Source organism: Buteo buteo, chromosome 11 (assembly GCF_964188355.1).
Source record: "Buteo buteo chromosome 11, bButBut1.hap1.1, whole genome shotgun sequence".
NCBI lineage: Eukaryota > Metazoa > Chordata > Aves > Accipitriformes > Accipitridae > Buteo > Buteo buteo.
Window position 1 is genome coordinate 31,428,300 of NC_134181.1, and position 17,246 is coordinate 31,445,545.

The following is a 17,246-nucleotide window of genomic DNA, read 5'->3' on the forward strand; positions in this document are numbered from 1 at the left end:
CTCTTCAAGCCTTCTCTCCAATAATCAAGCGTTTATTGGATCTGGCATAAATATTCAACCCATGCTGCTCATCAGTCTGGTTGGAGAGAGATGGTGGGGGTTCCACCTGAAGTCCTAGGGTGGGTTCTCTTCAAATCTATAAAGTTTTGCTTTTGGCCTCAGTGGAAGTAGGATTAGACCCTAAAAGGGTCCACCCACGATGACATAGGGGAGCTTGAAATGGGTGAAGGAAGACAATACAAGGAAAGAGAATCTCAGAGCAGGATAGTTTCATCAGATAAGGGTGTATTCTATGCAATTAAAAAAAAAAAAAAAAAGATAACATCACCCTTATCTGCATTACATCAAATATCTTTTGCTTCCAAAAGCCCTTAAGGCTGCCAAGTTTTCAGTTACCTTTTTCCCCCTCTATTTCCACTAGCATTAATACTTTTCCTTAGAAGTCTGCTGCCAGCTGCTGCATGGTCTCTCTGGATATCATGAATTAAATTCTCAGTTTTTCTGACTTTCTTCACCATTAGAAGGACATTTATCAGGTTAAGCCCAGATTTCTTTCCCTGTCTTACCAGCAGAGTTTTGGATGACTAATCAAAGGACTGAATATATATATTAATATATTAAAGATCTCATTCTCCCTTCACTATTTATACTAGTCAATGTCACTTTGACACTATTCTGGCTTTCGACTGCAAAAAAACTTTCCGACTTAAATTCTCTTAAAATGAACATGCTCTCATGAGCAAACAAGAGTGCTATTCGCTCCATCTTTCCCTCCCCCAAGTTAGCTTCAGCTGTCACCAAAAACACAGTAAGCAATTTCCTTCTTGGGAACTATGTGTTCTTGCAGTTATATTCAGTGGACCAGAAGAGTCTGGCATCAGAAAAAGAACTATCTGATTTCTTGGACTCACTGCAAGAGAACCTGTCTTGGCCAGATACAGTTATTACCACCAAGAACCAAGAATTCAGTTAAATTAAGGATGCCCTAGGCAATGAATATTGGCTATACAAACAGTGACCAAGCATTCATCCGCTACAGATACAGCTTTGGGGCTTTGACTGCTCTTTAAAGGGTGTTTCTTCCTGCAGTTATAAGTAACTGTGAACAAAACACTTCTTAAGTTAGCGGAGATTTTCAGAACCGCCATCCATGAATCGCTACCACTATTTTAGTAAACAGAACGTAGTCAACAGCTCTTGAGAACCTTTCACATTTGCCTCTCTTTTCAGGTTGTTCAGATCTTCTGCTTAATTCAGACTGAGCATTTAAGTCAAGATCAAATCTACTATTTTCACCATGGTTTGTATTGCCTTCTTTCACCTTTATTCCCTGTATTCTATTTCTATGCCAAGTTATAAAGAGGGCAATATGGCCTGCAAAAGCAGCTGCACCTTAGACCTACCTTGAGATACTGAACCTGGGAGTGCCCCTTTATGTCAGGGAAGAGAGAGCTGCTCTGTTCAGATGGCTAATCCTTGTGTGACAACACTTCAACATTGCAAAGAACACTACCTCTGGGCAGCAGCAAGGAAAGAGTACAAAAAGACAAGAGATACCAGCCGCCTTCCTAAAAATCTGCTCAAGGCCACAGTTTTTCACAGATCATTTCTACCATAGTTTCCATCTTTTGGCTCACCACATGCAAGCCCAATCCGCAGGCAGACAAAACATCTCTGACAACTTCCAAGCAAGTCAGGTCTCCACCCAGATCTGCCTCTACTTTAAGTGGCCTTCTCTCACTTCATTAATTGCCCCTTTCCATCACACTGTTAAGGTATGGTGGTAAAAGCAGGTCTGCAAGCGCATGCCTTGCTGTCTCCTCCAGGAAGGGTCCTACCTCCATTTCACAGGAACAGTGCTAATGGGAATTTTATCGAATGTCACGGTGAATTGCATAGCATCTGCTCTCTGCTATGCTCAGGACAACCTTCTCTACAAAGCTTTTCCATGAGGGGTTGTTCATCAGGTCTTATTTTTAAAGAATCTGGGCCAAGTCATCCCTGCTGTAGCTTTAATGACGTCAATGAGCTACAGCAGGGGTGAAATTGGGCCATTATTTTTTATGTCCATATGTCATGTGCCCATTAAAGAAAAAAAAAACACACAAAAGAAGATCAAGGAAGAAAAGAAAAGTTATTGAATCAAAAGACTATACTGTACAGAGATTAACATCTAGATGTGGAATGTTTCTCTCTTGTTCCTGCTGTACATTTATAAAAATAACAGTTTATGGAAAAAGAAATACTTCTGTAGTGTCAAGGTACAATGTGAGTTCTGTAGTGACAAATTATATTCACATTTTGTATCCTGTTTTGACAAAAAAAAAAAAAAAACAAAAAAATCTTTACCAGGAAAAGGCCTCTTCAAACCTCAACAAAAGTAAGCAACAGAGTTGCCAGTAACTGTTAAGTTTTTTCTCCACTGTAAGCCAATATTAATCATACTCTGCATATCATCACCCAGTAGTAAAGCCCAATGGACCTTGTTCTGAGCTCATTTCTTAGTAAATCCAAAACACAACTATACAAATACCAAAACCATGAAATACAAGTTTAAACCTAAACAGTGTTTTCTGTGACTATTCAAAGTCTCAAACACGAACGTGAAAAGGGATGCAGCTGAGGAGACCAAGCCTGCCAGATGTAGGGCACGAGCCACGAAGAACAGCAGTTAACAGCTACCACAACACATCACAATTCTGTGCCAATTTTCAGAAGCTGAACTGTATTATTTATCTTGAGCAAGCGTGCATGTGTGTTTTCCACTCACCGTGCGACAAACCATCAGGTACTGCCCTGGGCTGTAAGCAGCGACTCAGGCTAGCCAAACCACAAGATGCATCACAGGCAGTGAGACTTATGACCAGAATTTCTCAACTCTGTATTTAAAAGCCCACTTAACTGACATTTAAGCACATGAGTAACCACATTCATATGAACATAGGTAAAATTACTCACCAATATGCTTATAGAGTCACACCAATATGCCTTTAAAGCTAGACAGCAAATTTTTCAGAACCATCCAAGAACAGCACCAGATCACAAGAGCTTGGTGTTCAGGGCCTCTGCTTTGTAGATAACTTATTTCAAAGCTTAATGGAAGATTCCTTTGAAATCTTTGACCCTAATTCTCCAAATCTCAGCTCTAGTCAAAGACTAACTCTTCTTTGCAAAGGCCTTTTCTCCAGTTGTTTTCACTTTGCATTAATGAGTTCTTTTTCCCACAATAAGCCAGAACAGTTTGGGGGTTTGTTTTTTGTTTTGTTTTGTTTTTTTTTATTATTATTATTTTTATTTCTCTCCTCCCTCCCCCCCCATTCCAGCACTGGAATCAAAATAACTTGAGATGGAAAACGTGTGACCTCCCAAGCCTTTATTTACAGTGTCACAAACCACAAGGGAAGGATCTGTCCAAGTTTTCCAGCTGGAATGGGAACAGCAGGGAAAAAAGTGTCCTCATTTTCGCAGCCGTGATATTTAACACATCACAGAAGAGAAGGAAGGGGAGGAGGTAGGATAGTTAGAAACAAGTAATGATGCCATGGAAATATCGGATGAAGAGGTCTCAGCCACACAGGTTCACGTGATTACATCCTTTCTCCCCAGAAATAAACAGAGCTTTGTACATGCAAGTGTAATTGCAAAACCAGTCTGACACACTTAATGGGGCTACTTCTTGGCTTTTACATTATGCAAGATTGTAAAATACAGAAACCTTCTGGACTTCACCTGAATTTGTACAAGTGCTGTAATGACCTCTCTTCATACCACCACCCCCCAAATTACAACAACAAAGACTCTGTCAAAAACAAGAAACCTAGAAGCAGTGGAATCTTCCTCAGATATTTAAACTGCGCAGACAAACACAAATGAGCGAGGTTTAGATCTATAGAAAGTTACTTGCAGCAGGAAACTGTCAGTTAGTTTGTGGTTACAACCACACCAGTGTAACAGCTCCTTCCTCCCAGTTAAATACGTATGTCCAAACAGTTCCTCATGTCTAGTGTTTCTATTGTAAAAGGAGGAAAACAACCAAAAGAAAAACTCACCCATATTTCCACTAGAAATTTCATAGTATCAGACTATACAGGAGACTACCTTTTCTGAAAAAGGATCCTTCTGCACCTTTCCAAACATTTATGTCCTAGACTGTCAGGTCTAACTCAGTTTACCTATAATTATCTCCTACCTTTATGAGATCCCACTCCTCCTCCCTTACCAATCAGAAGCTCCCCCTTCTCCCTGTCTGGCGCTTTAACAAGTGCCACACTAACCCACAACCTTTAGACGCTGAGATAAGGGAATGCCACAATTGTACTGCTCCGTTACGCTGCCAGACAAGGTTCCTCTCCCTGCCAATACATAAGCAGCCATCACCCAGCTCTCTGAAGTGTTATCACCTTGATCTAACTCACTGTAAAGTGTTTTGCAGTATAGTCTGTGAAGGATCCAATACGAGGATAGATTCTTTGCATTCAGTCTGTTTCCATAAACTCACCCCTTACAAAGGGTACAATTCTCATGTCACAGGTCACACAGTAAGTCCTCTGGTAAATACAGGATGCAGAAAAAGGAAGATTAAGCCCCACTTTGTGTCCATATAAAAGGGCACAGGGCTATGGAAGGGGAAAAGCTTGTCACATTACACAGCCAGGGATGGAGAAGTACCTAAAAATCACAGCACAATGTGGCACAGGTGCTGCAGGCAAAGCAGGGAGTGCTAGAAGGGCATCAGAAGGAACCAACTGCAAAGCAAACCTGTGCTTCCTTTTGACAGGACACCATATACTCCTTCAGTGATGTGCACAAATTGTTTAGAGGGGACACCACTTCTCCAGTGCACAAGACCTCTGTCCCCAGCCTGCCTCACATCTTCTCAGGCTAAGGCACCCTGTAATTCCACCTGCTTTCACCTCATCTACTTTCCCCTCTCCTATATACTAGCCTCCTGCCCAATGTCAGTCTCGCCTCTTCTCACAGAGGGAAACACTCCTCATCCCAACCAGGTTTCTGCAGCTGCACGACCAGTGGAAACAAAAAAAGGCAGTGCAGTGCCCCTGGACAGCTAGAAGTGAGGACTCTGAGGGACAGAGCAGCAGGTACCTCTTTATTCTGCATCAGCATCCTCCATCTCCCCATCACACTGCTTCCCCTGCTGGCTTCTTGCCAAGGTCCCACAGCCATGCTTTGAACATCACAGGCATTTACAGCTTACACACGTGCCCCTCAGATTCTGCTCTGCCGTCCTCCTTGCACCAGGGATTGAGAACACTTTCCTAGATTTTGAAATAATTCTATGCAAAATACTCCCAGGTATGACTTGCAGAGGATCCTCCTCCCATTATTTTTGCTCTGCCCAACAGTATGGATTCAAAGCCTCTGGGTTTGGAAAAACAAAGGGCTGCACAGGGATGCTGGCAGGATAGAGGGCAAAATTATCCGATGCCTACAGCATTTGCCTGGACATTGCTATTCAGCTTTTTGTTTTCATGAGTGCTGCATTCCCTGACAAGGTTTAAAACTCATTTTTCTCTCTACATTCCTTACCTGCCAATCCACGGACGTTACTTGCTCTCTAGCAACGCAAGTCGCACGGATTCATTTTGCTGTGAATACAATTCTGAAGGCAGTTTCCCCTCACCTGCCCGGGAAATTAATGACCACTCGGGCACCTCTCTTACCAAGGATTGTCAGCCCTGTTAAGTCCTTCAGGCAAGTGAAATGAGTAGAGCCGCGGCCTCAGGGCAAAGCAGACCCTAAAACATTGCTAAGGATTGCATTTCTTCTTTGCTGTTACCACTAATTCAGAGAAACACACTCTCCTCTACAATGGCCTACGGGGAAGCAAAGGGGGAGTGCACGATCTAAAGCAAGGGAGGCAAAGCTCTTGGGGCATAGATGTTGTCCCTTAGCACGGGAGCACAAATTCACATGGCAATTAATGCCTCTGTGAGCATGAACTCCTCTGTTAAAGCTGCTGACAGCAGCTTTTGTTCCCAGAGAGACCTGTCCACAGCTCCTTCAGAGAGCTGCGGTGGGCAGAAGGGAAGCTGCCAGGCTCTCTCCCGAGGAAATCAGGTATCCCACAGAGGGACAAGCCGCAGCACTGGGAGCAGCCTACCCAGGCTGGCCCTTGGCTCTGCTAATCCTGAAGAGAGAGGCTTCAGGAAGGGAATCAACATGGGGAATGACGATGAATTCATTTGGAGTCAATTTCCCGACAGGAGATAATTAAGGTATTCAAATCACTCTTTAGTTTTCAAGGATTTCTGGTAAAGATATTGCATGTTAATACAGAGCTGGTATCACTGTGGTTTCAGTGTAACTGCTGCGACCCCAAGGTATAGATGTGGAGAAACTGAAAATACATTTTAGTCTGGTAAGTGAACAGTCTCAGACCCAAACTCATTTATCCTTTCTCTGTTCTTCCCAGCAATTCATTGCCCTTAAAGCAAAAACCAGCAATTTTTGAGTTTTAGCATCCAGCAGCAAAAACACAGAGCAGCTATACCACAGAGAAACATTTGGTGGAGTTAAGAGTTAAAAACACCCTTTCTGATAGAGGGGGAAAAAAAAAAAAAAGAATGGTGAGGAACATACTGGAAGAAAATAAGAAGATGCAAAACTATACAGTCAGTCTAAAGGCTGACACCCAAGCTATTGAAAAACTCCTGTTCAGCCACTAATTTTGTAGGCAGATTTAACACTGATGCACATTTCTAGAATTCACAGAGAAGACGTTTGGTGAGAGCTGGACACATACACAGTGAACCCACAAGCAACACTCCAAAGGTTACAGCATAAGGGAGTAGCAGGTACATACATCCATAAAATCTCTAACATTTACTTGTTCAAACACACCACAGGGGACTTGCTTCCCAATCTACACTCTTTACTGGGGAAGTTCTGCATGTCAATCCTCTTGGCAATGTAAAGCAAATTAAAAGTTCAGAGGGAAAAAAAAGGTAGAAATTAACAACAGTTTTATGGTAGTACCAGAGGCTGCACACTGTTTATTTCAACACAAATAAAATGCAACAAGGTTAAGATCTTTCAGGGGAAAAGACCCACACAAGATTTAAATATACACAAAAAAAAAAATATGTTAATTGCACATCCCATGCAGCCATTCTCCCTTTTAATTTATTTCTTTGAAAGTTTTCAATAAACAAGGATGCTGACTAAGCAGAAAAAGGTGGGGAGCCTGAGTTTTCTTTAAAATATGTTTATTACCAATATACATGTCTATGCAATTTAAGATAACGATGTCCTGTGACTGCCAAGCCCTTCTCAAAGGCAACTCTTACAGCCATTCTTCCACAGTCCATTTTATCACATTTCCCCCTGAGCATCTATTCAAGTGGAACCCAAGCTAAGGTTAAACCCCTCTCTCACCAGCAGCAAGCTAGTATCCGTCAGACTCATTGCCATTCTACCTAGTAACATCTAAATGTTTTTTTCTAATACAGAAGAAAAAGAACAGCCATCCAGCTGAAATGCCAGAACCTACCTTCTGCAAAAAATCTCTCTAGATGCTTCTGAATGCAGGAGGGAGTAAAGACAGCATTGCTGAAAAAGGATGTCACTGTTGGTCCACATGTGTCAACATTCTAGAGAAAGATAAAACACAGTTGCTTAACTGCCATGCCCATGGGAAATCAACAGCAAGAATAAAGCTGCATTATTTTCACAGTTACCTCATGCTAATGGCTCCTATGCAAACAACATAAAGCTACAACATTTTATAATTGCACATCAGAGTTTCTCTGCAGACATCCCTCCGGTATGTCAGAAATTCAATACGTGATAGTAGGCGGCAATGAGCACCTCAGGGATTTAAAGTGCGTTCCAAGCCATGAGTCATCGTCATCTCTAACTCATGGAAATTTAAAAAAAAAAAAAAAAAAAAAAAAAAGAGAGAAGAAAATACACACACACGCACATTGCACTGACCACTCTCATGTGCTCTCTCTGTACAATACTATAACTTTCCCCCAAAGCATTTCCCTTTTAAATAGGGTGTTGAACAATTTCCACGAAGGGGACATCACAGACAAAAAACATCCCATTGCAGCGTTCTTCCAGATAGCTCCCCAGAGACCAGGCAGGATCCCACATTCAAGGGTGGAAACACTGCTGGAGCTGCCTTTATAAACGCCACAAGTCCTTCCACACCTGGAGGAGGATGAGGAGAAGGCACCTCCCATGGCCGCCACAGAGGACAGCACATCCAGGCCCGAGGAATGGCAGAGAGACAGGCCATGAACCAGCAGCACCCAGGAGGACAGATCCACTCCCTTCCCACACAGCTCGGGAAATGTCAATCCCAGGCAGCCCCTTTATACTTCGTTTTCCAGCCATCAGCTACCCGTTTTCCCCCCAAGGCTGATTTTTGTCAGGAGAGCTGAGGGCCAGAAGGAACTTGTAACCGTTACCTGCCGAGCAGTTTACGTAGTTTGCTTCGTTATGCCAAGCGGCCCGTTGCCTTTCTAAGATTCCTTCAGGCTGAGTCTCATCATTACCTCCAACCACTGGAAACTGTTTTTAACACTGCTTTTAAAGCATCTAGTCTGCACTTTAGGGCACACACACGTGCTCCCCGCTCCCAGCCATCACTCGCCTCTCTTCTTAGATCTCCCCAAGTATATTCAAGTTCCTTTAGGTCGTCTTTAATTTTTCGGTTTCTCTGTCCCTGCTGTCCTCCGAGCGACAGCCAGAACAGAGCAACGGCTCTCGGTAGTGCAAGGTCTAACAGGGCAGACGGAGAAGGGAAGGCTGGAGTACTTGCAGCCGTTCCCCTGACGAGTGACCCACGGGCAGCCAGCACGGTTTCAGGAGGCCGACGGAGATCAGAAGATAGCTTGCCTGTTCCTGGGGGGAGGACGGCCTCAGCAGCTCCCACACGCGCTCCTGAAAACCACCCGCTCAGATTAAACTGACTGCCTTTAACTCGCTGAACTCCCCAGCAGCAGAAATATTTCTTCCCCCTCTGGGTCAGGAAGGGCAGAGTTGTCCTTCCCTGCAGCAGGAGCTGCATTTTGCACCAGAACATGCAAACCTGGGTCCACGTCCACACAAAAAAAGCATCTCCTCGATTGGGACCTGGATCCAAGCCTTAAGACCAGCACCCACAATGAAAGGGTTATACAAAAAATAAATAAAACACCAACACACTCCACCCCCTGCACCAAAGGACCTGAAATGCTTGGAAAAGCCACTGATAACTGAAGCAGGGTATTGTAGCTAAAGGTAACAGACAGATTTATGTCTTACCAACAATTTTTAAAAAAGTAACTGCTCTTTACTCTTGTACCTTCTTGCACAGCAGTTTTAAAAAATAATAGTGCTTGCACAGGTCAGATTCATCCTGGAGGAAGAGCAAATGTGAGTAACATTTCAGGACCATTAATCTCAGAGATCTCACCAAGAGCAAGCAGCCAGACAGCTTAAAAATATATTTAGTCCACAAATGCTTATTAACGTCATTTGCTGATTCACAGCTGAGCCAGTCGCATGGAGCCCAAACACCACTTCTGCTTTCCCAGGCGGGGTTTAAAAAAATAAAAGTTGAAAGTGTTGGGCATCAAGTCGCTTAACCTATCTCAAAACCTTCTGTGATGCAACTGTTAGATGTGGATCTACCTGAGCTGGAAACTGCAGGTCCACTCTGTAGTCCCATGGTTTAGGAGTCTGATCTGAGTTTCAAAGACAAGGGATTCCCATGTGCCAGGTCTGGCTCATGTACAGCTTTCCACTGTGGTCTCAAAGCAGCCACCACACATCCGCATCCTCATCTGCGCAGCACAGAGGAAACACTCCTGCCCCACAATGGTATTACATCATTTGCTTAGCTCTGCCAGGCACTTTGAGAGTTGAAAGCACCAAGTATGAACAGCCAACCCTATCCAACTATCCAGGATGAGCTACAATTCAGTATTTGTAATACACATACATAGATGCAGTTGTCTTACACACTCACTGGATGCCATTCCCTGATGTCACCCAAATATGACTGCAATGTGCTACAAAGCTGAATCTTAGTTTTCTTCTATTGACTATCACTCTTGTTCCCAATATTAATACAGTCAAGACCAGGTCATAAATAAAATGGACTCTGCAGGCTTACAACAAAATTAACAGTGAAAATCATTACTACTTTTAAAATTACTTCTTGAAATCAACTGAAGAAAAATATTTGATGATTTGAGAGACAGAAACCTGTGTCAAGAATTTGTGTGCGCACTTTGGGGCAGAATTAACCCACTAAATTCTTAAGGAATCCTTTAAGTAATTTATTTTTTTTTCATAAAGGGAAATTTAAAGTATTTCTTCCCCTACTGTTATACACAATGTGATGATTTAAAGCCCAAAAGATCTTCTCTCTAAATCACCTATTCAAATCTGTGTGATGGAAATATATTCAAATATAACATTTTAATCTTGCTTTGCATTTGAACTTTTAAATGCTTTTCCAGGAAAGCAAATGCCTCATTAGTGCTTTTAGCCATTCTACCATACTGATCTGCAAGTAAACAAGAATCCTCACATTACCTTTCTTTTTTAAAAGGATTAATTATATCTACATAGTTTTTTAATGCAATATACATCTAGTCTGATTGAGTCTTGTCACTTTTTAAATGTTATACAACAATTCACTCATCAAGTGCATCAGGATTCATCAATACCCACTCTACATTTGTTTTCACAAACTAGGCAAGTTTCTATACATGCTGGATATGCCAGACAACATCCTCCCAAAAGGAACATCCACCATAACCTACACTTAAGTAAATAAATTTTAAAAAATGGAGTTGGCCCAGAGCCCTGCTCCATTTCACTGGTTTTGCAGAGCAGAGCACAGTTCTTGGAATTAGCAGGGGCCTGGACCCAGGGTTTCAGAAAGAGTTTCAGTGTTCAGTTGACCCACTGTGGGGGCAGTCTTGAAAACCTCACTGGGTAGCTATGCAAACCTGGAACAGCAGACACAAAACCTCCTTAATTTAAGAAAATCAATCTTCCTACCTGCTTTATTCTTTTTTGTTTCAGGGTTGGGTTTTTTCCTTTTTTTGTAGATTGGGGAAGGATGACAAAACTTCTTATTTTCAGTGACAGCAAGTCTGAAACAATTATTCCAAACAGAAAGACAGAGCTCTCTACACACTTGCTAACAGTACTGAAATCAAAAGTGATTAAAAGCAAAACCACTTCTGAACAATAGAAACTGAAAGTATTGCCTTTGGGAAAATGTAAACACCAGCATTTTCTCTACAGTAAACACAAAGTAATGGATAATTAATGTAGTCTAGGACATTATGACATACTTATAAAACTTGTTTTCTGGAATAATCATGCACAATTCACCTCAACTGTATTCCCAAGTCATCGCTTTTTAAAGTCACTGCAGTATGCAGAGGCCTCACTGATGCTACTCTTAATTTACTTATTTTTAGGTGTGAAAACAGATTACCAATGCAAACTTTTTAGTCAAAACCTGTCAGTTTTAAGCCTCTTCTAGATTGATAATAATTAACTCTGTCTGCATTTCAGAAACATTTTGTGGTATGTGGTAATCAAATACACAGTTAAAACTGCTTCTGTTTTAAAATTACTACTAAAGCATGGGAGACTTCAGCAATATTAAACAAGGGACACATTTGTCCAAAGCAAACCACGAGGAAAAAGTAACACAACAAAAACATTGAGAAACGTGAGTTAATGCAAGAGTTCCCAAAAGGCTAGAAAAATATTTTTATTACGGGTGATTTGCAAAGATGAGCATTACAAACTTCCTCCCTTTCTCAAAAGGCTTTCAGAGAAGCATCTCTCCAAGAAAGTCTCTGGGTATCGGAGGGGTTCAGAAATGAACCCATACAAAGGCCACATTTGGCTTTGGAGCAGCATGATAGTTCATCACCCAAGGATGTGAAAGCAGACCACAGCTATTAGTAGACAGATTCACATGCAAATACATTTTGCAAGGAGAAAGAGGTGCCACCCAGCAGGTGGCAAGCAGCTCATACTTAGCACAAATGTTGAAAACACTATATTACACTAACAGAACTGGCATTTACCTTTTCATGGAGGACGATTAATTATAAGATGCTTTCTGCTGGCTTCTGAAGGCTTCTCTGCTTAACTGATGTGTTGCGCTCCACTTTTCAGTTCTTTCTCCTAAGAGGTACTATCACTGCCACCACTACAACACTTTATATTGGGGGGACGGGCAGAGTTCCCACCTCGCTGTTACCTGAACAAACACACTTGGTGAGGACCACAGACCAGAACACACTGGCCTCGCGCCTGAGATCAGAGTCCTGTCGAGACAGGGCAAAGGCAATAGAAAGCGAGATTCGCATGCTGTTTCTGCAAAGTCAGAGACACTGACAGCACTATCTTGCAGGGATAAATGAACTAGCAAAATTGTTCCCAGCAAACACCACAGCTGTTTTAGCTCAGCCTACTGCTTTTGCACAATCTGCATGAATAAATACTAAGCCCTAACAAGTGTCAGCTGTGGTCAAACACTGCATGCCCATGGTTTGGAAGCATCAGTTTCAGAACACAGATAGTCACAAGAGTCCTTTATCTTCAGAGAAGGTGTTTTCTGTTCTCCTGTCAGTTAGTCACCCTAAAACAATAAGGGGATATAAGTGAGCAACTGAAAAGCAACGAACCAGACAGAAATAAATTCAAAATCCTGAAGAAGTCTGTAATCAGAGGAACAGGCTCTAGGACATGCCAGGAAATTAATCAACATGCAAGATAAATACAGCAATTAACTAGAAAATATGAGCAGCTTGGAAAGGCACCTAGACCATTTTCCCCTGTCTGATGCTTGTAGCATCTGGACCCACCAAAGTGCCTCTAGGGTTATGTTCCCTAAGGAACACAGGGTCCTGCCCTCACTGTAAGGACCCAGACCCAAGGGGAAGTGAGAGAAAGCAAACAGCAAAATGTTTCCAGAAAGCTGCCTGGGGTCTGGACTTTGCTGTAGCTATAACAAGCTTTTCATTTGCAAAGCCCTCTTCCTCCTTTCTTACAAGTCATTATTCACTTACATGAAATCGGAGACTGGGGTGTGAAGTGTTACAACTCATTGCTCTGATTAGGCTGCAAGAAAAATAGATTAAAAGAACCCTACACTCTATATGCACCCTAACAAGATTTTTATGAACCTCACGAGTCTAAAGTGGGAAGAGTTCACATTTAACATCACACACCAACAGTGGCAACCTGTTCCCCACACCCTCCAGGACAGAGGACGACCTCCTGCCTCCACGGTGGGATCCCAGGAACTGCAAACAGCAGCATCTGCTCCACCCTGGCATGGTATTGTTTTTGAGGTGGGCAGTTGTGGATTCAGATCTTAAAACGCAGCTTTTATAACCATCTATTTAGAGCCAAGTTTCAAACTCCCCTCTGAGAGAAGCATAACATACAAGAGTTTTTTTCCAGCAGCACGAAAGTGGAGGAAGCAGGGAAAAAAAAGAAAAAGCCTCTTGGTGGGTTCAGCACCTGTGTATGCTAAAGGCACTTGATGTTTTATGCATGAGAATGCTATCACCCCTGTGAAGTTTTCTAAGTGAATCAGCCAGACAGGGTCTCTACAGCCTGCTTTTAGGAGGACCTTTTTTTCAAAAATTTATTTTAATTCAACCATTTGATTTATATTGCTTTCCAGTCATTTCTAGCTAGGTATATTTCAAGCAGAGAACTCTACATCAACTTCCACCTTGTCCCTTCCCATACAAATGTGGTAATTAGCACAGAAAAATTAGTCAACTATGCAGTATTTCACCTTAAATAAAGCAGCCCAAGAAATAATACACCATTTAATTGGTACTTGACAGCCAGGGAAGAAACACAGTGTCTCAGTAACATGCTCAAAGAGGGTTTGAAATCCATTCGTAGACCTTGAAGGAAGGCTGTCCTTGTCAATGAAACCCACAATCCATAATAACGCTCAGTATTGTGCTTTTATCCTCTGTTTTATCAGAGCTCATCTGCTGATCAATGAGGAGTCCCATGGAATAGCACTCCGAATTTCAATGTCAACACAGCAGTACTGTGGTAATGATCGAAAATATTTACATATTGCCTCATTGATTGTGGGGTGTTCTTTTTCAACCATCTGGCTACTGGGCACTATTTTTTTTTCATTTTATTTTATTTTTAGGGTTTTAAATAGTTGTAAAGCAGGTTATTTGAACATCTTTACAGCTAACATCCAGCATTCCAACTGAATCAGGTTCTCCTGTTATTTTTAACCCAGAACATTAGCAATAGCATTAATCAATTTCATCCCATCTCATGGAAGGGAGGAAAAAAAATATTTCTTAACAAGGACAAAACCAAAAAAACAACAAACACCTGCTCCGTGCTTATCAGAATGATGTGCCAATTCAGCTACATAGTCTCATTTTTAATGTGACTCAAGGGTGTCACCATTTTGACAACAGATGAGTCAAATGGAAATATGTCAGTCACTCTGCACTCGTTGCCAGCCTCGAGATAAAGAAACCCTGTAAGGGCTGTTTTTTTCACCTCCAGATGGAATACCTTATGATAACTGCAATGCTAAGCCCCTGGGCTCTGTAGTGCGTGCCTGTGTTTATACTGCCTTTAGTAACTGCTCAAGTTATCCAAGCCAGGCGGTTCAGGCCAGCTGCTGCCATACAGACGGCAGGGATAAAGCTTAAACAAGCACCAATTAGTCTCCCTTGCCTTCCCCCGGCTGATCTGGGCACCCAGAGAGCGGCCCAGCTCACCCCGGCTGTCACCGGCGGTGCTTTGCACCTGCAGCCAGCTGGGTACGCCTCACCTGGCTGCAACCTCTGACGCTCAGCAAGGCCAGAGGTACCCACCAGGGCTACATAAAGCAAGAAGCCCTGATGAGAAACAGGGGTTTAACCTCAAGGAAACCCAGACCAAAGCAAAAAGCACCTCTCTGCAAGGTGCTCTGAGCACCAACAGGTTGCACTCCCCCAGCACAGCACAAGCCGTTTTAGTTAACTCTTGCCTTGCTGATCCCAGGTTTCCACGTAAAAATAAATTCTGAAAAAGCTTTGAAAAGCTTATCTACATGCATTCTTCCAGGAAGTTTAAGAGCAGGTTAAGTGAAATATGCAGGAAGGACTGACATCTACAAGATCTACAAGTTTGGCACAAAAGACCTCTGCAGAATACTTGATAGGAATATTACAAAGGTGGTTCTCAAACACTTGTCAAACTGATTTCAAGAGGTTTTTTCAGTGGCTCCAAACCTGTTTATAATCAGAAGCTGACTCTCCTAGCTGTTGGTACCATAAACTTGATCTACAAAGAACGGGAGGTCTAAAAGTCAAATTATATTCAGCCTTTAAACCAGAAATAAAAACACCCGCTGAACACAGTTTAGCTGATGATTTTGGTAACAATGTTTAAGATAAAACATTACCTCCTTTCTTTCAGTTCTACTTTGATAACAAGGAATAAAACACAAGTTCTGTCAGCAAAATGACATACAGACAACAAAAGACAGCAGGGGAAAAAAAAAAGTGCTCTAACACATCTACCTTTGATAATACAGATGCTTCATCAGACAATGAAATCTCCCCTTTATGTCAAGCTCCTTTTTCTGCTGGGGGAACCGTATGAAGGAGAAGGATAGAAGGAGGACTGAAGGCAGCTCTTCGCCCTCCATCCTCTCTGCCCAGATGTTTTTGCAGACATGATGCAGAAGACCTGCCTCTTGACCTAATGAGGTCTACTGAAGGCCAGGCACAGAAGGAAAAGCACCTATGAAACACAGGGAGCAGTTTTCCTTACAGCTTTGCATAAATAGTTATTGCTGTTAGAAATCAGATTATAAGACTATATAGCTCTGAAAAGTTTTACTACCCAGAGTTTTCTTCCCCTGCACCCCGACACAGTGATGCTGCATTTCCAATACTACTATTTCTCTGAGCAGAGCATCAAGCAGAGATACCAAAGTGGACACCCTCAGCAAGGCAAGTCAAACCATCTCTTGCTCTTCTAAACAAAATGATAGATTAAAACTGGGAAGCCAGAACAACACACAGAATCTGTACTAAAAAGTTTAATCCTTCAAGTAGGCTTGCCCAAATATGTGCTTCCCTCTCACAGCGGTAGTGTGTTAGATAAATGTGCCTTTTTGAAATGCCCATTTATAGGCATTAAATGTAAGCAAAAGACAGCATTAAAAATTATTCCGTAGTCCCCAAACAGACAAAAGACATATTGTGTCCATGTTAAACACATTTTTGAGGATATTTGATGAAAGACGTTTACCATCTGTTGAAGTTAAAACTTGCAACAATATTTTACAATCCAGATACAGGTTAGACAAATAATGAGTCCCAGGAGTTTGGATAAACGATGCTTAAAAACAAGGGACAGAGGGAAAACAAAACAAGCTATCTGTTCTTCTCCTTCTCCATTGGTTTGCTTTAGTGGATCAGAAGCCTAAAACCATCATCCTAGCCCTGCTCAAAAAATAACAGCCCACCTGGAAACAATGAAGACGGAGCAAAACTAGAGACAGAAAACTCTGGGATTTTTACTGTTGCTTCTACTGAATTGTGACCTGTAACATTTCAGATGTCTGCTACTGGTTTACCCTTGTTTAAAACAGAAGCAATCCTCCACCTTTGCTTGTAAAAAGCACTGAAAGTCAGCCATGGAGAGTGCTACTGACGAGATGAGGATGGCAGAGAAAAAGCAAACGAGAGGGCTTCCTCCCCCTTCTGTTCTTTTTTCACAAAATAGCTCCGAGTTATTTACATACTCGTATCCTGAACTCCCCCTCCCGTTTCACAGTTTGCAGTTAACTCTGCATTCTGCTGGAGATAACACGTGTTTAGCTTTCAGCATGTTTAGGCTAGAACACCCTCTGAACATAACGCCAGGTCACCAAGCCCACAGAGGGAAGTATTTCCAGATGCAGAGACTGGCTAGATGATATTAGACAGAAATATGAGGCTCCATCTCTCCACCACCCTGAAGAAATCAACCTACTCAGTGAAGGAGACAACTAAACAGCTTGGCAACGCCTACAACTGGTGCTCAACCTCAGATCCAGTGAAAAGATGTAAATATTTAGATTTCAATTTCATCTGATATGATAAATATAAAATGTCTATTTCCTTCTTTAAAAAAAAAGTAGTATTAAAATAGGTAAGCCACCCACATAGAGAAAATGATTCTGCAGTGCTTCTACCTTTAGGAGGAGGTTATTTAAGTTATTA

General features: G+C 42.1%; 1 protein-coding gene across 10 annotated transcripts in view; it reads right to left on the reverse strand.

Moving 5' to 3' along the window:
• PITPNM2 (phosphatidylinositol transfer protein membrane associated 2) overlaps positions 1-17,246 on the reverse strand; it is a 141,428-nt gene that overhangs the window by 116,966 nt on the left and 7,216 nt on the right. For 5 of the 10 annotated variants that reach the window (XM_075041375.1, XM_075041374.1, XM_075041372.1 and 2 more), the window contains exons 1-2: positions 11,023-11,165; positions 7,511-7,610 (exon numbers count right to left, since the gene is read on the reverse strand). The exons of 2 other annotated variants lie outside the window; for them this stretch is intronic. The gene's annotated coding sequence lies outside the window, so the exon portion shown is untranslated. Of the gene's footprint in view, positions 1-7,510; positions 7,611-11,022; positions 11,166-12,071; positions 12,149-17,246 lie in introns of those variants that run through there. 3 more of the 10 variants (XM_075041365.1, XM_075041367.1, XM_075041368.1) reach the window with 2 other exon arrangements.